The 23,555-nt window shown below is 43.8% G+C and overlaps 1 protein-coding gene and 5 non-coding genes across 7 annotated transcripts in view; 5 read left to right on the plus strand and 1 right to left on the minus strand.

Annotated features, from left to right (window-relative positions):
* PPEF1 (protein phosphatase with EF-hand domain 1) overlaps positions 1-12,419 on the minus strand; it is a 157,087-nt gene extending 144,668 nt beyond the window's left edge. For both annotated transcript variants that reach the window (XM_061408023.1, XM_061408027.1), the window contains exons 1-2: positions 12,178-12,419; positions 11,231-11,283 (exon numbers count right to left, since the gene is read on the minus strand). The gene's annotated coding sequence lies outside the window, so the exon portion shown is untranslated. The remainder of the gene's footprint in view (positions 1-11,230; positions 11,284-12,177) is intronic.
* Positions 12,420-13,441: 1,022 nt separating this feature from the next.
* Positions 13,442-13,514, plus strand: TRNAV-UAC (transfer RNA valine (anticodon UAC)). The gene has a single exon. It is a non-coding gene; the product is annotated as a tRNA-Val (tRNA).
* Positions 13,515-17,402: 3,888 nt separating this feature from the next.
* Positions 17,403-17,475, plus strand: TRNAF-GAA (transfer RNA phenylalanine (anticodon GAA)). Its single transcript has one exon. It is a non-coding gene; the product is annotated as a tRNA-Phe (tRNA).
* A 1,312-nt stretch (positions 17,476-18,787) lies between these two features.
* On the plus strand, positions 18,788-18,860 carry TRNAF-GAA (transfer RNA phenylalanine (anticodon GAA)). The gene has a single exon. It is a non-coding gene; the product is annotated as a tRNA-Phe (tRNA).
* A 1,133-nt stretch (positions 18,861-19,993) lies between these two features.
* TRNAF-GAA (transfer RNA phenylalanine (anticodon GAA)) lies at positions 19,994-20,066 on the plus strand. The gene has a single exon. It is a non-coding gene; the product is annotated as a tRNA-Phe (tRNA).
* A 406-nt stretch (positions 20,067-20,472) lies between these two features.
* On the plus strand, positions 20,473-20,547 carry TRNAF-GAA (transfer RNA phenylalanine (anticodon GAA)). The gene has a single exon. It is a non-coding gene; the product is annotated as a tRNA-Phe (tRNA).
* The last annotated feature ends 3,008 nt before the right edge of the window (positions 20,548-23,555 follow it).

Consider the following 23,555-nt stretch of genomic DNA (forward strand, 5'->3'; position numbering starts at 1 on the left):
AGACCTACAACACCTTCTAGAACTAACACCCCAAAAAGATGTCCTTTTCATCACAGGGGACTGGAATGAAAAAGTAGGAAGTTAAGAGATATATGGAGTAACAGGCAAGTTTGACCTTGGAGTACAAAATGAAGCAGGGCAAAGGCTAACAGAGTTTTGCCAAAAGAACACACCAGTCATAGCAAACACCCTTTTCCAACAAGACAAGAGATGACTCTACACATGGACACCACCAGATGATCAATACTAAAATCAGCCTCATCATATTCTTTGCAGTTGAAGACAGAGAAGCTCTATACAGTCAGTAAAATCAAGACCAGGAGCTGACAGTGGCTCAGATCATGAACTCCTTACTGCAAAATCCAGGCTTAAATTGAAGAAAGTTGTGAAAACCACCAAGCCATTCAGGTATGACCTAAGTCAAATCCCTTATGATCATACAGTAGAAGTGACAAACAGATCCAAGAGATCAGATCTAGTACACAGAGTGCCTAAAGAATTACAGACAGAGGAGGCAATGACCAAAACTATGCCAAAGAAATAGAAACTGCAAGAAGGCAAAGTGGTTGTCTGAGGAGGCTTTAAAATAGCTGAGGAAAGAAGAGAAGCAAAAAACAAGGGACAAAGGGAAAGATATACCCAACTGCATGCAGAGTTCCACAGAATAGCAAGGAGAGATAAGAAGGCCTTCTTAAATGAAAAATGCAAAGAAACAGAAGAAAATAATAGTATGAGAAAGACTAAAGATCTCTTCAAGAAAATTGGAGATATCAAGGGAACATTTCTTGTAAGGATGGGCATAATACAGCACAGAAACAGTAAGGACCTAACAGAAGCAGAAGAGATTTAAGAAGAGGTGGCAAGGGACTTCTCTGGTGGTCCAGTAGCTATGACTTTGAACTCCTAATGCAGGGGGCCTCAGTTCGATCTCTGGTCAGAAAACTAGATCCCACGTGCCACAACTAAGAGTTTTCATGCCACAACTAAAGACCTAGAGCAGTCAAATAAATAAATATTAAAAACAACAAAAAAGAGAAGGTGGCAAGAATACACAGAAGAACTACACAAAAAAGGTCTTACTGACTCAGATAAGTGTGGTCTGGTGCTTTCACTCACCTAGAGCCAAACATTCTGGAGTGTGAAGTCAAGGGGGCCTTAGGAAGCATTACTAAGAACAATGCTAGGGGAGGTGATGTATTTCCAACTGAGCTATTTAAACTCCTAAAAGATGAGGCTGTTAAAGTGCTGGACTCAATATGCCAGCAAATTTGGAAAACAACAGTGGCCACAAGACTGGAAAAAGGTCAGTGTTCATTCCAATCCCTAAGAAGAGCAATGTCAAAGAATGTTAAAAGTACCATACAACTGTGCTCACTTCACATGCTAGCAAGGTTATACTCGAAATCTTTTAAGCTAGGCTTCAGCAATGTGTGAACCAAGAAATTCCAGGTGTTCAAGGTGGATTTAGAAAAGCCAAAGGTATCAGACACCAAACTGCCAACCTCCATTGGGTCATGGACAAAGCAAGGGAATTCCAGAAAAACATCTGCTTCTGCTTAATTGACTACACTAAAGCTGTGAATGTGTAGATCACAACAAACTATGGAAAACTGTTAAAGAGATGGGAATAACCTACCAGCCTACTTGTCTCCTGAAAAACCTGTATGCAGGTCAAGAAGTGACAGTTAGAAAAGGACATGGAATAAAGGACTGGTTCAAAATGAGAAAGAAGTACAACAAGGTTAGATACTGCCGCCTTGCTTATTTAACTTAGATCAGATCAGATCAGATCAGTCGCTCAGTCGTGTCCAACTCTTTGAGACCCCATGAATCACAGCATGCCAGGCCTCCCTCTCCATCACCAACTCCCAGAGTTCACTCAGACTCATGTCCATCAAGTCAGTGATGCCATCCAGCCATCTCATCCTCTGTCGTCCCCTTCTCCTCCTGCCCCCAATCCCTCCCAGCATCAGAGTCTTTTCCAATGAGACAACTCTTCGAATCAGGTGGCCAAAGTACTGGAGTTTCAGCTTTAGCATCAGTCCTTCCAAAGAAATCCCAGGGCTGATCTCCTTCAGAATGGACTGGTTGGATCTCCTTGCAGTCCAAGGGACTCTCAAGAGTCTTCTCCAACACCACAGTTCAAAAGCATCAATTCTTTGGCGCTCAGCCTTCTTCACAGTCCAACTCTCACATCCATACATGACCACAGGAAAAACCATAGCCTTGACTAGACGGACCTTTGTTGGCAAAGTAATGCCTCTGCTTTTGAAGATGCTATCTAGGTTGGTCATAACTTTCCTTCCAAGGAGTAAGCATCATTTAATTTCATGGCTGTAGTCACCATCTGCAGTGATTTTGGAGCCCAGAAAAATAAAGTCTGACACTGTTTCCACTGTTTCCCCATCTATTTCCCATGAAGTGATGGGACCGGATGCCATGATCTTCGTTTTCTAAATGTTGAGCTTTAAGCCAACTTTTTCACTCTCCACTTTCACTTTCATCAACAGGCTTTTTAGTTCCTCTTCACTTTCTGCCATAAGGGTGGTGTCATCTGCATATCTGAGCTTATTGATATTTCTCCTGGCAATCTTGATTCCAGCTTGTGTTTCTTCCAGCCCAGCGTTTCTCATGATGTACTCTGCATAGAAGTTAAATAAACAGGGTGACAATATACAGCCTTGACGTACTCCTTTTCCTATTTGGAACCAGTCTGTTGTTCCATGTCCAGTTCTAACTGTTGCTTCCTAACCTGCATACAAATTTCTCAAGAGGCAGGTCAGGTAGTCTGGTATTCCCATGTCTTTCAGAATTTTCCACAGTTTATTGTGATCCACACAGTCAAAGGCTTTGGCATAGTCAATAAAGCAGAAATAGATGTTTTTCTGGAACTCTCTTGCTTTTTCAATGATCCAGCGGATGTTGGCAATTTGATCTCTGGTTCCTCTGCCTTTTCTAAAACCAGCTTGAACATCAGGAAGTTCACGGTTCACATATTGCTGAAGCCTGGCTTGGAGAATTTTGAGCATTACTTTACTAGCGTGTGAGATGAGTGCAATTGTGCGGTAGCTTGCGCATTCTTTGGCATTGCCTTTCTTTGGGATTGGAATGAAAACTGACCTTTTCCAGTCCTGTGGCCACTGCTGAGTTTTCCAAATTTGCTGGCATATTGAGTGCAGCACTTTCACAGCATCATCTTTCAGGATTTGGAATAGCTCAACTGGAATTCTATCACCTCCACTAGCTTTGTTCGTAGTGATGCTTCCTAAGGCCCACTTGACTTCACATTCCAGGATGTCTGGCTCTAGGTCAGTGATCACACCATCATGATTATCTGGGTCGTGAAGATCTTTTTTGTACAGTTCTTCTGTGTATTCTTGCCATCTCTTCTTAATATCTTCTGCTTCTGTTAGGTCCACACCATTTCTGTCCTTAATCGAGCCTATCTTTGCATGAAATGTTCCTTTGGTATCTCTGATTTTCTTGAAGAGATCTCTAGTCTTTCCCATTCTGTTGTTTTCCTCTATTTCTTTGCATTGATTGCTGAAGAAGGCTTTCTTATCTCTTCTTGCTATTCTTTATATGCAGAGTACATTATGTGAAATGCCAGGCTGGATGATTCACAAGCTGGAATCATGACTACTGGGAGAAATATCAACAACCTTAGATAGGCAGATGATACCACTCTAATGCCACAAAATGAAGGGGAACAAAAGAACCTCTTGAGGAAGGTCAAAAAGGAGAGTGAGAAAGCTGGCTTGAAACTAAACATTCAAAAAACTTAAGATCATGGCATCTGGTCCCATCACCTCATGGGAAATAGAAGGTGAAAAAGTGGAAGCAATGACAGATTTTATTTTCTTGGTCTCCAAAATCACTGCAGATGGGGACTGCAGCCATGAAATTAAAAGATGCTTGCACCAATCATACTGTTCATGAACAGTCTCCAAAATCACTGCAGATGGTGATTGCAGCCATGAAATTAAAAGACGCTTACTCCTTGGAAGGAAAGTTATGACCAACCTGGACAGCATATTAAAAAGCAAAGACATTACTTTGTCAACAAAGGTCCATCTAGTCAAGGCTATGGTTTTTCCTGTGGTTATGTATGGATGTGAGAGTTGGACTATAAAGAAAGCTGAGTGCTGAAGAATTGATGCTTTTGAACTGTGGTGTTGGAGAAGACTCTTGAGAGTCTCTTGGACTGCAAGATCCAAGCAGTCCATTCTAAAGGAGATCAGTCCTGGGTGTTCATTGGTAGGACTGATGTTGAAGCTGAAACTCCAATACTTTGGCCACCTGATGCAAAGAATTGACTAATTGGAAAAGACCTTGATGCTGGGAAAGTTTGGGGGCAGGATGAGAAGGGGATGACAGAGGATGAGGTGGTTGGATGGCATCACTGACTCGATGGACATAGGTTTGGGTGAACTCCAGGAGTTGTTGATGGACAGGGAGGCCTGGTGTGCTGTGGTTCATGGGGTCACAAAGAGTTGGACATGACTGAGTGACTGAACTGAAGTGCACCAATCAATTTGATACGCCATATTAACAAATTAAAAGATAAAAACCATATGATCATCTCAATAGATGCAGAGAAAGCTTCTGACAAAATTCAACAGCCATTTATGATAAAAAAAAAAAAAACCTCTCCAGAAAGTAGGCACAGAAGGAACATACCTCAACATAATAAAGGCCACATACAACGAACCACAGCAAACATTATTCTCAATGGTGAAAAACTGAAAGCATTTCCCCTAAGATCAGGAACAAGACAAGGGTGCCCACTCTCACCACTACTATTCAACGCAGTTTTGGAAGTCCTAGCTACAGCAATCAGAGAAGAAAAAGAAATAAAAGGAATCCAGATTGAAAAAGAAGTAAAACTATTTGCAGGTGACATGAATTCTTTACATAGAAAACCCTAAAGATGCCACCAGAAAATTGTTAGAGCTAATCAATGAATATAGTAAAGTTGTAGGATAAAAAATTAATACACAGAAATCCCTAGCATTCCTATACACTAACAATGAGAAATCAGAAAGAGAAATTAAGGAGACAATCTCATTCACCATTGCAAACAAAAGAATAAAACACTTAGGAATAAATTTACCTAGAAAGACAAAAGACCTGTATGCAGAAATTTATAAGACACTGATAAAGAAATCAAAGATAATACAAACAGATGAGAGATGTACCATGTTTGGATTGGAAGAGTCAATATTGTGAAAATGACTATACTACCCAAAACAATCTACAGATTCAGTGCAATCTCTATCAAACTACCAATGGTATTTTTCACAGAACTAGAAAAAATAATTTCACAATTTGTATGGAAACACAAAAGACACCAAATAGCCAAAGCAATCTTGAGGAAAAAAAAATGGAGATGGAGGAATCAAGCTTCCTGACTTCAGACTATACTACAAAGCTACAATCATTAAGATAGTATGGTACTGACACAAAAACAGAAATATATACCAATGGAACAAGATAGAAAGCCTGGAGATAAATCCACACACCTATGGGCACCTTATCTCTGACAAAGGAGGCAAAAATATACAATGGAGAAAAGACAATCTGTTCAATAAGTGGTGCTGGGAAAACTGGTCAGCTATGTGTAAAAGAATGAAATTAGAATACTTCCTAACACAATACACAAAAATAAACTCAAAATGGATTTAAGACCTAAATGTAAGACCAGAAACTATAAAATTCTTAGAGGAAAACATAGGCAGAACACTCTTTGACATAAATCACAAGATCCTCTATGACCCACCTCCTAAAGTAATGGAAATAAAAACAAAAATAAACAAATGGGACCTAATTAAACTTAAAAATTTTTGCACAACAAAGGAAACTATAAGCAAGGTGAAAAGACAACCCTCAGAATGGGAGAAAATAATAGCAAATGAAACAACTGACAAAGGATTAATCTCTAAAAGATACAAGTTCATGCAGCTCAATACCAGAAAAGCAACCAACCGAATCAAAAAGTAGGCAGAAGACCTAAACAGATATTTCTCCAAAGAAAACATACAGATGGCTAACAAACGCATGAAAAGATGCTGGTCATCACTCATTATTAAAGCAATGCAAATCAAAGCTCAATGAGGTATCATCTCACACTTTTTGGAATGGTTATCATCAAAAAGTCCACAGACAATACATGCTAGAGAGGATATGGAAAAACTGGACCCTCTTGTTGGTAGGAATGCAAACTGATACAGCCACTATGTATGGAGATTCCTTAAAAAACTAAGAATAAAACTATAATATGACCCAGCAATCCCACTATTGAGCATATATCCTGAGGAAACCAGAACTGAAAAAGACACATGTACCCCAATGTTCAATGCAGTACTATGTACAATAGCTAAGACATGGAAGCAACCTAGATGTCCATCAGCAGATGAATGGATAAGGAAGTTGTGGTACATATATACAATGGAATATTACTCAGCTACAAAAAGGAATGCATTTGAGTCAGTTCTAATGAGGTGGATGAATCTAAAGCCTATTATACATAGTGAAGTAAGTTAAAAAGAGAACGACAAATATTGTATATTAATGCATATATATGGAATCTAAAAGATGGTACTGATGATCCTACATGCAGGGCAGCAAAGGAGACACAGAAAGAACAGACTTTTGGATTCAGTGGGAGGAAAGGGTAGGATGATTTGAGAGAATAGCATTGAAACATATACATTACCATATATAAAATAGATAGCTGGTGGGAGTTTGATGTATGATGCAGGAAAGCCAAAGCCAGGACTATGTGACAACCTGGAGTGATCGGGTAGGGAAGGAGGTGAGAGGGGTATTCAGGAGGGAGGGGACACATGCATGCCTATGGATGATTCATGTTGATGTATGGCAGAACCCATCACAGTATTGAAAAGCAATTATCCTCCAATCAAAATAATTTAATGTAAAAAACATATATATATATATATATATATATATATGGAATCTAGAAAGATGATACTGATGATCCTGTTCACAGGGGAGCAAAGGAGACGCAGACATAAAGGACAGACTTTTGGATACAGCAGGGGAAGGAGAGGGTGGAACAATTTGAGAGAATAGCATTGAAACATATACATACCATACCTAAAACAGACAGCCAATGGGAATTTGCCGTATGATGCAGGAACCTAAAGCCAGTGCTCTGTGACAACCTAGAAGGGTGGGATGGGGAGGGAGGTTTAAAAGGGAGGGGACATATGTATACCTATGACTGATTCATGCTGATGTATGGCAGAAATACCACAGTATTGCAAAAAAAATTATCCTCCAATTAAAAACAAATTAAAAAAAAAGACACTTGCTCCTTGGAAGGAAAGCTATGACAAACCTAAACAGTGTATTAAAAAGCAAACATCACTTTCCAGCAAAGGTCTGTATAGTCCAAGTTATGGTTTTTCCTGTAGTCATGTACAGATGTGAGATTTGGACCATAAAGAAGGCTGAGGGATGAAGAATTGATGCTTTCAAACTGTGGTACTGGAGAAGACTCTTGAGAGTCCCTTGGACTGCAAGGAGAGCAAACCAGTCGATCCTAAAGGAAATCAACCCTGAATATTCATTAGAAGAACTGGTGCCTAAGCTCCAATATTTTGGCCACCTGAAGCAAAGAGCTGACTCACTGGAAAAGACCCTGAAGCTTGGAAAGATTGAAGGTAAATGAGATGGTTAGACAGCATCACTGACTCAATGGACATGAATTTGAGCAAACTCTAGGAGATAGTGGAGGACAGAGTAGCCTGGCATGCTGCAGTCCATGGGGTTGAAAAGATTCAGATACAATTGAGTGACTGAAAAACAACAAAGCAGCCAAGTCTGGTCCTGTAAGGCAATGTAACAGGATATATGATCAGAGGGGTAATAAATGGAAGATCAGATCATGTAGCGCCTTGCAAGCCAGTGTAAGTCTCTGGCTTCCATTCGAGTTAAGGTGGAGAGCTATTGAAGGGTTTTGAACAGAAAAATGACATGATCTAACTTAGGTCTTGAAAGGATCACTCTGGTGGCTCAGTGATGAAGAATCCACCTCCCAATGCAGGAGACATGTGTTCGATCCCTGGTCTGGGAAGATCCCACATGTCAAGAAACAACTAAGCCCTTACGCCTCAACTACTAAGCCCACGCTCTAAAGCCGAAAACCACAACTACTGAAGCCCGAGTGCCCTAGAGCCCATGCTCCGCAACAAGAGAAGCCACCACAATGAAAAGCCCAAGAACCAGAGAGTAGAGCCCACTTGCTGAAACTAGAGAAAAGCCCACGCAGCAATGAAGACCCAGTACAGCTAAAAATAAATAAAGTTTTTTTAAAAAATCCCTAGGTGACAAGGCCTGAGAGAAGATGCCCAGCAAGTAGGACTTAAAAAAAAATAAAAATAAAAAAGATCACTCTGGTTACTGTGTGAAGAATAGTCTGTAGGGAGAAAAGGGCAGAAGTTGGGAGGCCAGAATTTGAGGTTCTTGGCAATGACCCAGACAAAAATGATGGTGACTTTGATTTGTATGGTAGCAGGGCATATGGTAGAAAGTGATTAGATTCTACATAGCTCTTGATGGTATAGACAAAAGGATTTGCAAGTGAGATTAAATTTGAAGTGTAAGATGGGAAAAAGAATCAAGTATGATTTCTTCCATTTTTTCTCCATTTTAGGCCTAAATGTAGAAAGATGTACAATTTTGTAGAAAAATGTAAAATGTACATTTTAGGCCTAAATGTAGAAAGAAAAATGTGGAAAGATGAGGTTGCCCTTATCTGAGACAAGGACGATAAGGAAGACTAAGAAAGGCGAGGACACAGGCAGAACAGGACTGAAATACCTATTAGACATCTAAATGGACATGTTTTGCAGGAAGACTGGGAGTTTGAAAGAAAAGTCTGGACTAGGGATATAAATTTGAAAGTCATCTAGGTTACTGACCATATTTAAAGTCATTAGATTAAATGAAATCACCAGAGTGGTGATAATGAATAGAAACATCCACAAACTGAGGCCTGTGGAACACCCATGTTTAGAAGTCTAAGAGATGAGATCTAGCAAAGGTGACTGGGAAGGGGTGACCAGTGAAGTAAGAAACAAAATCAGGAGAGAGTGGCATCCTAAAAGCTGGGAGGACAAAAAACAAAACCAAAAAACTGGGAGGGGTAATCATTTCCACAAGGAGAAGAGGTACTGGAGAGAGCACCTAGGGACATATTTTCTAAGAGTTTTTCTTTTTTCTATAAAAGAAAGCAGAGAAATGGGAGTAGCTGACGTGGAAATGAGATTAAGAGATGATTTTTTAAGAATGAGAAAAATTACAGCATGTTTGTATGCTGACAGGAATGATCCAATAGAAAGAAAGTAGATAATAATGAAGGAGAAAGAAGGGAGTTGTTACGGTACTTTCCTTGAATAGGCAACAGCAGGTGGTTGGGTGTCAGGAATGCAGACAAGTCATCTAGGGCAGGAGTTCTCAACCAGGGCACTAGTGACTTTGGGGGCACAGATATTTCTTGTGGTGGGGGCTGTTCTGTGCATTGTAGAATGTTTCACTGCATCTCTCCTCTCTACGCACTGGATGCTAGCAGCACACTAGCCCCACCACCGCAGTCATGACAGCCCAGAGCATCTCCAGACATCGCCAAATAGCCCCCGGGGAATATTTTGGGTTGTAACAACTTGGGGAATGGTGCTATCGGCATCTAGTGAGTAGAGGCCAGGGATGCTGTGAAACGTCTCACATTACACAGGACAGCTCCCCCACGACAGAGTTCCCCAGTTCCAAATGTCAACGGGGCTGTGTTCAGAAAGCCCTAATCTAGAGGCAGGGCCAGGTCTAGAGCTACAAGGGCACAAATGCAGGCAAGTGAGCAGAGTGAAGGGTACTACCCCTCTTCAGGTTGCTTCCATTTTTTTTTTTTTTTTTGCATGGAAATAAGGAAGCAAGGTCATCAGTTGTAGGTGAGGTTGGGGCAGGAGGTACAGGAAATTTAGGGAGAGAAGACAAGAACCTGTCCTCTAGGTGAGGTGGAAAACGACTGAACAGGGAAAGCAGACATTATTCTGGGCTGCATTAAGAACACGCTGAGGTACTCTGTCAAGAATTTAATGTGAAATCAGTAGGCCTGAAGGTGTGCTCCTCCTGGGGCCATATTCAGAGATGGATTGGGAAAGAGTTGGATTTAACAAACTGGTTTTGCCAACAAGGACAAGCAACCAAGAGGCAAAGGAGTGATAAAAATGACCACAGAACTTGAACTGGGTAAAAAGACAGAGGGATGTAAGCGACTGTGAAAAGGCAGGTGGGCAAAAAGTAACAAATACCTATTCCAGGGCTTCCCTGGTGGCTCAGTGGCAAAGAATCTGCCTGCCAATACAGGAGACATGGGTTTGATCCCTACCTTGGGAGGATCCCACATGCTGGAGAGCAACTAAGCCCATGCGTCCCAACTACTCAGCCTGTCCTCTAGAGCCGGGAAGCCACAACTACTGAGCCCACGTGCCCTAGAGCCCATACTCCGCAACAAGAGAAGCCACCACAGCATCCAAGAGTAGCCCCTGCTCTCTGCAACTAGAGAAAAGCCCGCGCGGCAACAAAGACCCAGCACTGCCAAAAAAATAAATAAATTTGTTTTAGAAAAAACACCCATTCCAACAGACTAGTTTCAAATGTCTTGATGAGCTGTAAAAAGGGAAAAATAAGGTGAACTCTGTCATACTAAGTTAACCACTCCCTTTCCTTAGTGAATACTTGAAAAAACACTGAGGGAGTACAATCACATTTAAATGAAATCAAGTCAGTGGCGCTTCCTAAGTCAGCTCAATGTTTGGGGCTGTGGTTTCCTTGGTTGAGTCACCCTCCATCAGTGAGGCCTAATGCTGGGGAAACCATACCAAATATCTGAGCAATCAGAGGACTCAAAAAGTTTAAAGAGACTTCTTGTCTTTATTTGCTAGTGTATCTATTTCTCTGGTAGTTGTTCAGTGATTATTGGCAGACCTGGGGGCAACAGGCCTCACAAATCTATCTGACTAGACTGAAGTGCAAGGTGAAATTCTAGCCGATTCACTGGTATCTTCCAGTTGAAACAAATGATAAAAGACAAGATATTATAAGAGACCAATGGCACTCTTAATACAAACATGCAGCCTTTAGGAATAAGGGCCTCCCCAAATCACATGGCTATCAGAAAACTGAGTATGAGCCCCACCCTGCCACTCACCAACAGAATGGTCTCGGCAAGGCACTGGAACTCTTCAGCTTCAACTTCTTCAGCTGAAAAATGGAGACAGTAGTAGTTACCATGGCTACCTCATAGGAATGGATGTGAAAATGCTTTGTAAACCATATAGCACTTTACTAATAACAGAGACTGTGAATACACCTTGAAGGCAGCTGGGGAGTGTAACAGAAGTCTCCTTCCTTTTCACTAAAGGCAGAATTCTATGTCGCGTGCATCAGAGGTGCACCAGCCTCTTTTCTATGTGTGGGAACCTGGCCAAAGCTTGCACGTGGCAAACCAACCCTTAGAGCAAGGGCAGACAGAAAGCTCAAGAAAGGGCAAAGCATTCTGTAGAGACAAACCAAAACACATCCGGCAGGTGCAATTTAGGCCTAATTCTTGGCAGCCTTGTTTTCAACTGACAAGGGTTTGGAAACAGGTGAAATACACTCATTACTAGGCATCGTGGGAGTCATTATGGCTCACTGGCAAGAAACACAGACTTTCCATGAATTCATCCTCTGGCTAGTGGCTGTCCACTCATAGTCATCCCATGGCTCACACTCTCAGTGTCAAGTGCTCAAGAGGCCTCTGGAAATGTTATCAACAAAAAGGCATTCTGGAAGGGGCCCATGTAAACATTACAGGGAGCTAATTAGGATACAGGAAACCTGGTACTAGAGAACCTAACCCCGCCCCTAACTACTCCTGTGGAAAAACTTAACACGGCAGACAAGTGCCTCCATTTTCTCAACCTGGAAAGTAGAGATAACATTTAGACCCAGAGGGGAAAGCAAGGGTGTCTAGTTCAACCCACACATTTCACAAAGGCAGATACACAGAGGCTTGGGAGGTGAACTGACATTCAAGACTAGACAGCTAGTGAGTAGCCAAGGCAGCACTAGAATCCAGATAACCACCCTCAGATTAGTGCACCTTCCACCCACCTGTTTCTTCCAGGGGGCCTTCCCAGGAAGACAGGAGTTGGCCAAAAGGGATGCTTTCATACAATCAGTATCGTTTCTCCATTATTTTGCCAGCCTCAGAGGAAGACGCCTGGGAAGAGGACAGCCATAGCCTTCAGCCATGTCCAACTCACCACTTAAAAAGGCCCCTCAAATGGTTTTAAGTGGGTTTTCAAGCTTGAGGATGGCGAGCAATCCTAGGATAAGGAAGATCCATCCAGAAGCACTGGGGAAAACAAACGGCACCGACAATGAAAACCAGGAAAAAAGAACACACACACGCCCTTCATAATGGATGATCCCAGCACTTCTTGGGGACCACAGTCCTGGAAGCACAGCAGCAGGCTCACGGGCTGCATTCCCTCGGATCGCGCTGGGTTTAATGCTCTCCTGTCATGATTTTGGAATTTTTAGTAACTTAAGATCAAGGAATCTGATATTTTACTTTTGCATTGGGCCCCTCAAATCTTGTGGCCGGTCCTGCCTCACCCCCGCCGCACCCCACCCCCAGCCATAAAGGGGCGGCTGGTCTCTACTGCCCCCGTCCCTCCCCAGACAAATAAGCTCAAACAAAAGCCCCTGGAGCTTCAGGAGGGGAAGGATGTAGTGGAAAAGGTCTGGGGAGCATTAGGAGTCTGTATCCTAGGGCAAGAGGCCGACTGACCAGCTGCCTTTTCCATAGCTGACAAAACAAAGATCAATATAAAAATGACCCCCCGCCCTGGGCCACCCCACCACCCCAGCCCCGCGCTGCCTGAGTCTTTGCCTGGCGTGATGCTCCTGTGCGCCCTGCTCCGGACTCAAGGCTTCCAGTACTGACGGAAGCGGCTCAGTGTGCCCGTGGGGAAAGTGGGGAAGTGCGAGTCCCTCACAGGCTGAGAGAATCTACTAGAAGGGGCCGCACCGCGGGCACTGTCCGCTTCCGCCCGCCGGGCCGATCTCGCGAACGCCGCGGCTGCGGGAAAGTTTAGGGACGGTTGACTAGTGGCGCGGCGCTCTCGCCAGGAGGGTAACCTCTCGCCTCGGCCTCCCCGGGTCTCAAGGGCGAAAAACCTAGAGGACACGGAGGGCGAGCGCTCCAGACGTCGGAGCCGGAGTCCGGCGCCGGGCCGCGAACACCAAATCCCGCAGGCGGCGCGGGGCCACGGTGGGGGCGGAGTTACAGCGTAGGGGCGGGGTTTCGGCAGAGGCTCTGGTTCTCTTGTGACACTATGAATAAAGTAACGACGCAAGTGTTCTGCGTAGAGGTTCCGTAGTGTAGTGGTTATCACGTCTGCTTTACACGCAGAAGGTCCTGGGTTCGAGCCCCAGTGGAACCAAGCCGGGAAGGCTTTTTTTTTTTTCATTCCTTAACGATGGGAAAGAAAATACGAGGTGCTTTTCGTTCTCCGTTAAAATTGTTTTTTTTTTTTCATTTTTCTCTACTTTCTGTTATGTTTTTATAACAGAAGCGTAGTGACAAATACCCTCTCCTTCCATCCCCACCGCCCTCGCCCGACCTAGGAAACTGCAAAAGTGGGGGTCTGGCCGGGCCCGAGTCCTACCCCCACGTCTCCTTCGGTACTCGAGCAACCTAGGGAAATCCAGCGCTCGTGGGAACCAACGTCACCCGGAGCCGCCCTTCCCCTGCAAACCAGGGCAGCCCGGACCCCCCGCCGCGCCGCAGTCTCCAACTAAAATATAGTATAGAAGTGCTTTGACTGCAGTTCTATTATTAAGGTTTATTATTATTATTTCTACTACTAAATTTTTTTTCCCCATTAAACTCTAAAATACAGAGCAGAGGAAAAAAATAGTTCTTTTCTTTGTAATGCTGCAGTAGGGTTTGTTGAATAGACTTTAAATAGACCGTCATCTGTTTAATGAAGAATAAAATAAAAAGGTATGAAGAAGCCATGCATAGTATAGAGTAAGCGTCAGGCTTGTGGACACCCCCAAAATGCTAACTAAATGATTAAACATTACTCTAGTTCCTTTTTGTTCCTCTGTATTAATTCATCGCTTTTGAAAAGGTGGGGGGGCTTATTGTTATCTTTTTAGTATTGACCTTTTTCATCTTCAACAAGAGGAATGAAGCAAAGGTGTCTGGGATCCTGGGGCACTGAGGTGGGATAATGGTTGCTACTGCTAAGTCACTTCAGTCGTGTCCGACTCTGTGCGACCCCATAGACGGCGGCCCACCAGGCTCCCCCGTCCCTGGGATTCTCCAGGCAAGAACATTGGAGTGGGGTGCCATTTCCTTCTCCAATGCATGAAAGTGAAAGGTGAAAGGGAAATCACTCAGTCATGTCCGACCCTCAGCGACCCCATGGACTGCAGACTACCAAGCTCCTCCGTCCATGGGATTTTCTAGGCAGGAGTACTGGAGTGGGGTGCCATTGCCTTCTCTGGGGATAATGGTGGCCAAGAACTAAAAAGGGAAGGAGAAACTCAGTATTTTTTTCTGCATTTTTCCACATTGTTTTTGTTCATACAGGGGGTAAATTTGTGTCCATTTCTAACTCAGGAGTGTAACACGATTGTCCCTGTTGTTATAATCACTTCATTAACTTAAAAAAAAAAAATCTTAACTGTTTTTAAGTGTATAGTTCAGAAATGCTAAGTATAGTCCCATTGTTGTGAAAAAGATCTCCACAACTTTTTTATGAAACTCTGATCCATTAAGCAACTCCCCTTACCCCCATCAACTTTATTCTTAATAGCTGTACAGTAATAATAACTAATTATGTTCAACATTATTTATATATATATCTATCTATCTATCTATCTATATATATATATATATATATATATCTCATCCCATTTAAGCCTCAAACTAACTCTATGAAGTGAAGTGAAAGTCGCTCAGTCTTGTTCAACTCTTTGCGACCAGTTCCCTTCTCCAGGGGATTTTCCCAATCCAGGGATCAAACCCAGGTTCCCACATTGCAAGTAGATTCTTTACCAGCTGAATCACAAGGGAAGCCCAGGAATACTGAAGTGGGGGTAGCCTATCCCTTCTGGAGTGGGTAGCCTAATCCTATAACTCTATGAAGTAGGCATTATTTTCACCATCTTCCAGAGGAGAAAACCGAGGCATAGAGACTTTACCTGTCTTTCTCAAGGCCACATTACCACTGGTTGAGCTGGGATTTGCATCCAGTCCAGTCTGTCTTGGGAATCTGAGTTCTTAAACCTGCTTGGTGTTTTGAATCCCCACCTTGATGACCATGTAGATTGTTTCCAATTTTGTCTTGTTATAACAACACAGCAATGTAAATGTTTGTCTGTAACTGACCACCCTCCCAATTTACTGTTTTCCTGAGTAAATAGGCATAAACATGATGCCAACTTGCTTTCTGAGTGGGGAATTCATGTCATTTTCATAGAATTCAAGAAGTTAGTGCTTACTTGGCAGGAAATTGCTCAAGGTCACCCCCTAGAAGATGATGGCAGAGAAAGGATTAAGACCTGGGTCTTCTGATGCTAGTTTCTATTTTCCTCCTCTGCTTCGCTTACATTTAAACATAGAATAATGCCAGTATCTTCCTTTGCTAAACCGACCTCAGTTGACATTAGCTTCCTCTCTGAGACTTGTTGAGGCAGGTAACTATGTGGGTTAATTTAGCGGGGCTCAGCCAAAGCCCTAAGAACTAAATGGAATAAGATGCTTAATGAGGCCAGTGCTTAAGTTAAGCTTCTGTTCCTAGGAAAGCTCTCCACTTTGATAAGGAAGAGCAGCAGCCAAGGACAAGGGGAGAATGCCACGCAAGATAGAAAACTTCTTGTTTTTACTTCTCTTCGGCTATGAAGGTATGTGCTATCAAACCATTAGCACTCATTAAATACTTAATAATGCAATTGAATTAATCATATAGCTGATTAATAGAAATGCAACCAGAATAATTAAAATATTACTAATGAGCAAAGGATCCTAATTACTTAATATGTGTTATTAATGAACAATAGTTTTCTTTGTGTGATGCGGTCCTCTTTGTCTCACCATTGGCTTTCGGGTCCTGTAAGGAGCCACCTAAAGTTCAAAGGATGCTAAAAATGGGACAGAAAGAAGAAAGGGTCTCAAAATTGTGTAAAATAACTATAAATTGCAACAATTAAGAAAGTCTGGTATATTCTTGAATGTTTTTAGGAGCCAAAATTAGGGTGATGATAGAATTTAATCTTCCAAACCAGGACACTACTGAGTGGCAGAGGATGCTATTAATAATTCTACTGGGACAACAGGTGTAAACCAGGACTGTCCTAGGCAAATCGGGATGTGAGGTCACCCTAGTTTAAATATGGATTAACATAACATGCCGAATACCACTGGACACTAAGAAAGCATAATCCAACTGAGAGTCAGGAATCCCCAAAGGCTCAATACACTCAATCATTTTAAAATTTCTAAATATAGCCTGGGCAGAGTGAAATGCTTAATTAAGGAGAAATTAAAGGCAAATCTCTAAAATGTCATCGAATTCAAATTTTAAATTCGATGTCAATCTTTCAAATCATGCTCTTTCATGGCTCTCTCATCTTTCAAGGACCCATTAACTCAGAATTCCTTTTTAGGTTTTTACATACATTAGAAATTGGTTCTTTGTGGTCACTGTATATTTATGCGTGTTACAAGAAATAAATAAGGAGGGCAGGAAGAAGGAGACTTCACTCTGCCAATGACCTGGTAGACAGATAACAACAAAACTCACACGGAGTCAGAATTCCTGATTTAAATCATTTTCTTCTCTGCTAAGCTGCTAAGTCACGTCAGTCGTGTTTGACTCTGTGTGACCCCACAGACGGCAGCTCACCAGGCTCCCCCATCCCTGGGATTCTCCAGGAAAGAACACTGGAGTGGGTTGCCATTTCCTTCTCCAATGCATGAAAGTGAAAACTCAAAGTGAAGTCGCTCAGTCGTGTCCAACTCTTAGTGACGCCATGGACTGCTCTACTCTCTCATTATTTTATTGGTAGAATACTCACTTTCATGATTCCCCAATCTTACAACTTTTGTTATTTAGTCACATTTCTCAATATTTGGGAAGACCTATAAAAATATAACTCCAAGGTTATTTTGCAAACACCCAAGATAAATTTCTAAGTAGGGATCTTTTAGATCCATTATCTGTTTGCAAATAAACAATTGCAATTGTTCCCTTGTAATTAAGAATCTGCAACTCCCCCAAGGACCCCTTAAAAATGCCTTGAGGTGGGCATCATAAAGAGCTGGAAAAGCTCAGTTGGGAGAGCATTAGCCTGAAGATCTAAAGGTCCCTGGTTCGATCCCGGGTTCTGGCAGATTCAGTGTTTTCATCTACATCGAAGAGAAAGTGCAATTCTTGCAACCTCACGATCTGAGCTCTCTCAAGGATGTCTTAGCCTACATCCAGGAGGAGGAGTCCTATGTCTAATAAAAGAAAGTGTTGGTCGCTCAGTCGTGTCTGACTCTGTGACTCCATGGACCACAGTCCGCCAGGCTCGCTCTGCCCGGGAAGGGGTGGGTTGCCATTCCCTTTGCCAGGGGATCTTCCCAACCCAGGAATCGAACCCAGGTCTCCCGCATTGTGGGCATATTCTTTACTATCTGAGCCACCAGGCATTGCAATTGTTCCCTTACAATTAAGAAATAGACACGCCTCTGAAAAATTCTTTAAGATACCTTGAAAAGAGGGTTACCAAGGTAGCCTGAATACCTCAGTTGGGAGAGCGTTAGACTGAAGATCTAAATGCTCCCTGGCTTGATCCCGGGTTCTGGCAGGGTCAGTGTTTTCATCTACATATAAGGAATGGGGCAATTCTTGCAACTTCGCGATCTGAGGTCTCTCAAAGATCAAGTGTTTTAGCTTACATCCAGGAGTCGTCCTGCATCCAGTGAAAGAAACTGTTAGTCACTCACTCGTGTCCAACTCTGTGGTTCCATGGACCACAGTCCAACAGGCAAGAACACTAGAGTTGGTTGCCATGCCCGTCTCTCCTGAGGATCTTCCCAACCCAGGGATCGAACTCAGGTCTCCCGCATTTCCAACATACTCTTTACTATCCGTTCCACCAGGCATTCCAATTATTACCTTATGATTAAGAACCAGCGACTCCTCTGAGAAACTCTTTAAGATGCATTGAGGGACCTTCCACAGGGCAGCCGGAATAGATCAGTTAGGAGAGCGTTAGACTGAAAATCTAAATGTTCCCGGTTCAATTCGGGGTTCTGGCGAAGCCGCTGTTCCCGTCCACAACCCAAGGAAAGGCTCACTTCTTGCAACCTCGCGATCTGAACTCTCTCAAAGAGCAAGTGTTTCAGCTTACATCCAGGAGTCCTATATCCAGTGAAAGAAAATGGTCTCATAGTCGTGGCCGACACTGTGACTCCATGGACCACAGTCCACTGGGCTCGGTCCTTCTGTGGAATTCTCCAGGCATGAATACTGGAGTGGGTTGCCATTACCTTCGCCAGGGGATCTTCCCGACCCAGGAACTGAACCCATGTCTTGAGCACTGTGGGCATATTTACTATCTGAGCCACCAGGCATTGCAATTGTTCCCTTACAATGAAGAACCAGGGACGCCTATGAGAAATTCTTTAAGATACATTGAGGGTGGGGCTCACCAGGGAGCCGGAATAGCTCAGTTGGGAGAGCGTTAGACTGAAGTTCTAAAGGTCCCTGGTTCGATCCCGGGTTCCGGCACCCCTACTGTTTTCATCTACATCCAAAGAAGTGGCATTTACATCAAAGGAAAGGCACAATTCTTGCAATCTCGCAAAGAGCAAGTGTTCTAGCTTACATCCAGGAGGAGTCCTATATCCAGTGAAAGAAAATGTTAGTCACACAGTTGTGTCCGACTCTGTGACTCCATGGACCACAGTCCACCAGGCTCGGTCTGTCCGTGGAATTCTCCAGGCAAGAATACTGGAGTGGGTTGCCATTTTCCTCTCTTGAGGATCTTCCCGACCTGGGGATCGAACCTAGGTCTCCTGCATTGCAGGCAGAAGCTTTAACCTCTGAGCCACCGGGGAAGCAATTCCAGTGAAAGAAAGTGTTAGTTTCTCAGTCGTGTCTCACTCTGTGATTCCATGGACCATAGTCTGCCAGGCTCCTCTGCCCATGAAATTCTCCAGGCAAGAATACTGGAGTGGGTTGCCATTTCCCTCTCTCCTGAGGATCTCCCCGACCGGGGGGTCGAACCTAGGTCTCCAGCACTGCAGGCATATTCTTTACTATCTGAGCCACCAGGCATTGCAATTGTTCCCTTACAATGCAGAAGCAGGGACGCCTCTGAGAAACTCTTTAAGATATTTGGGGGGGGGGAGGGTGAGGGCGGGGTGGGGGGCTCTCCAAGGGGCCGGAATAATTCAGTTAGAAAAGTGTTAGACTGAAAATCTTAAAGGTCCCAGGTTCGACCTAGGTTTCCAGCAAAGCAGGTGTTTTCGTCTATATTCCAAGGAAAGGCACACTTGCAACTTCGCATTCTGAGCTCTCTCAAAGATCAAGTGTTTTAGCTTACATGTAGAAGGAGTCCTAATTCCAGTGAAAAAGTGTTAGTCGCTAAGTTGTGTCTGATGCTGTGATTTCATGGACCATAGTCCGCCAGGCTCCCTCTGCCCATGGAATTCTCCAGGCAAGAATACTGGAGTGGGTTACGATTTCCCTCTTTCCTGAGGATTTTCCCTACCCGGGGATCGAACCTTAGTCTCCCGCATTGAAGGCATATTCTTTACTATCTGAGACATCAGGCATTGCAATTGTTCCCTTACAATGAAGAAGCAGGGACGCCTATGAGAAATTCTTTAAGATACATTGAGGGTGGGGCTCATCAGGGAGCCGGAATAGCTCAGTTGGGAGAGCGTTAGACTGAAGTTCTAAAGGTCCCTGGTTCGATCCCGGGTTCCGGCACCCCTATTGTTTTCATCTACATCCAAGGAAAGGCGCAATTCTTGCAACCTCGCAATCTGAGCTCTCGCAAAGAGTAAGTGTTTTAGCTTACATCCAAGAGGAGATCTATATCCAGTGAAAGAAAATGTTAGTTGCACAGTCGTGTCCGACTCTGTGACTCCATGGACCACAGACCACCAGGCTTGGTCTGTCCGTGGAATTCTCCAGGCAAGAATACTGGAGTAGGTTGCGATTTCCCTCTCTCCTGAGGATCTTCCCTACCCGGGGATCGAACCTATGTCTTCCGCACTGCGGGCATATTCTTTACTATCTGAGCCACCAGCATTGCAATTGTTCCCTTACAATGAAGAAGCAGGGACGCCTCTGAGAAACTCTTAAGATACGTTGAGGGAGCTTCCACCAGGCGTCCGGAATAGCTCAGTTAGCAGAGCGTTAGACTGAAAATCTAAAGGTTCCCGGTTCAATTCTGGGTTCCGGTGAAGCCGCTGTTTTTGTCCACATCCCCAGGAAAGGTGCACTTCTTGCAATATCTCCATCTGAGCTCTCTCAAAGAGCAAGTGTTTCAGCATACATCCAGTAGAAGTTCTATATCCAGTGAAAGAAAATGTTAGTTGCACAGTCGTGTCCGACTCTGTGACTCCATGGACCACAGTCCACCAGGCTCGGTCCTTCCGTGGAATTCTCCAGGCAAGAATACTGGAGTGGGTTGCCATTCCCCCCTGACCCCGAGGATCTTCCCAACCCGGGGATCGAACCTAAGTCTACCGCACTGTGGGCATACTGTTTACTATCTGAGCCACCAGGCATTGCAATTGTTCCCTTACAATGAAGAAGCAGGGACGCCTCTGAGAAACTCTTTGTGTGTGTGTGTGTGTGTGTGTGTGTGTGTGTGTGTATAATAAAGTTTTATTAAAGTGTAAAGGAGACAGAGAAAGCTTCTGACATAGACATCAGAAGTGGGTGAGAAAGAGTACCTGCTTGCTAGTGTTAGCAATGGAGTTATATACTCTCCAATGAATCCAAAGAATGTCTGGAGGTTGTAAAGTCCTCACCAGACCTATTCCCATAATTTACATTTTAAGATAACAGAATTAGCCAGAAGGTTTAATCCAGAGACTGTCCTCAGGCAGGATACATAATCCTAAGGAATGTAGAGGAAAGAAAAGTTTGTCCTTTCTTCCTCCTTAAGAATTCCAGACCCCCCTCTCCTTGGGTACCCCTAGACTTATCAACCTGCCTAGGAAATGACTCTGTCATTCCCCCCTTTTCTTTTAGTAGAATTATGTTGCCAAGGGAAAGGGGTGTCATTTTGATTCCATAACTACTTTCTGCTGTTTAGGGGTGTGTTCCCTAAATTGTTGACACAACATATTCTTCTAGCCCTCACATTGAGGGTCTCTGATCCAGGGGCCCCAAGTAATAGTTGGAGGAGGCTGTGGCACTCATAGGATCTTGGACGCCATTTGTAACTTAAAAGCCTTCATGTGACTACAACCAAATCCAGTTACACAGTTCCAGATGCGAGGCAAAATAGTCATTGAAAGTGAAAGTCAAGTCGCTCAGTCGTGTCTGGCTCTTTGCGAACCCACCAGTCTCCTCCATCCATGGGATTTTCCAGGCAGGAGTGCTGGAGTGGCTTGCCATTTCCTTCTCCAGGGCATCTACCCAACCCAGGAATCGAACCCAGGTCTCCCGCATTGTGGGCAGACGCTTTATGTCTGAGCCATATGTCCATAGTTAAATCAGTCCATTTTAGGATTGTTAGATGTCATCAGGTTAAGAAGATGCATCACATATGATTGTTGTCAAGGTATTCACAGACTTGGAGAAAGTCTTTTCCTTGAAGTGGCGATGTCCACCATGGGAAGCCTTCCACTGATGAAGAGGGGAGTGCTCCGCAGACCCAGCAGTTAGACTGATTGTGGAATGCAGTGTAGGAGTGAGCCCAGGACAGGAAGGCATTGTATTGAGGATCAAATGGCAGACTCAGGATTTTTGGAGTCAGCAGAAGTAGGCTCACATAGATTATCAGGTCCATCTTTTGGCTCGTCCAGTGGGCCAGGGGCTTCAGTAAGCACGGAGTAAGTTGCCCCAGTGTCTAAAAGGAAATCGTCGGATTAGCCTCCCACAGTTATTAATACCTGGGGTTCCTCAGGTGTAATTAGGACGGGAGCTTGTGTGGGGACCCCCAGGCACCTTCAGTCCTGATTATCTTGAGAGTCTGACCCCTGAAACCTAGGCCTCTGGGGCCAGTCTCTCTTCCAGTGTGGTCCTTTGAAGACCAGACATGGAGCCAGGGGCGGCTTAGATGCCTGAGGGCAATCCCCTTTGAGGTGCCCCTACCTTCCACAGTAATAGCAAGCCCATCCCTTTTCACCTGGGTCCTTCTGGGCATTTGTCTCAGGCTGTTTAAGAATGGTTTTCATAGCCATTGCTATGAAAGGCTTCCACCTGTTCCTTTGTCTTTTTCTGCCTTTCTTTCTTTTCCTCATATTCCCTACCATAACAGACTGTCTGAGCCAGTTCTAACAGATTATCTAAAGACTGATTTGGTCCATACGCCCGTTTTAATAGCTTACGGCAGATATCTGGAGCCGACTGAGTGAGAAATCTTTTAAGATCACTTTTCCCTCTTCACATTCTGGATCAATCTCAGTGAATCTGTGAAGGGCTTCTCTCAGTCTATCTAGGAATTTACCAGGAGCTTCCTTCTCCTGTTCTATGTTTGCCAATTTGCCATAGTTTAAAGGACAAAATTTATTTTGTCTTTTATTTTTTGGGCTCCAAAATCACTGCAGATGGTGACTGCAGCCATGAAATTAAATGACGCTTACTCCTTGAAAGGAAAGTTATGACCAACCTAGATAGCATATTCAAAAGCAGAGACATTACTTTGCCAACAAAGGTCCATCTAGTCAAGGCTACGGTTTTTCCAGTGGTCATGTATGGATGTGAAAGTTGGACTGTGAAGAAAGCCTAGCGCCAAAGAATTGATGCTTTTGAACTGTGGTGTTGGAGAAGACTCTTGAGAGTCCCTTGGACTGCAAGGAGATCCAACCAGTCCATTCTAAAGGAGATCAGTCCTGGGTGTCCTTTGGAAGGAATGATGCTAAAGCTGAAACTCCAGTACTTTGGCCACCTCATGCGAAGAGTTGACTCATTGGAAAAGACTCTGATGCTGGGAGGGATTGGGGGCTGGAGGAGAAGGGGATGACAGAGGATGAGATGGCTGGATGGCATCACCGACTCGATGGACGTGAGTTTGAGTGAACTCCAGGAGTTGGTGATGGACAGGGAGGCCTGGAGTGCTCTTTGCAAAGGCCTGATTCTTTGCAATTCACGCAAAGAGTCGTAAAGAGTTGACATGACTGAGCGACTGAACTGAACTGAAAGGACAAAATGACACCAATCCCATCTTCCTTTAGCTGTGTTGTAGCCCCAGTCTGGTTCTGTAGTTGGGACAGTCTGATTCCCAGTGGGGAGGGCGGT

Source organism: Bos javanicus, chromosome X (genome assembly GCF_032452875.1).
Source record: "Bos javanicus breed banteng chromosome X, ARS-OSU_banteng_1.0, whole genome shotgun sequence".
NCBI classification, from domain to species: domain Eukaryota; kingdom Metazoa; phylum Chordata; class Mammalia; order Artiodactyla; family Bovidae; genus Bos; species Bos javanicus.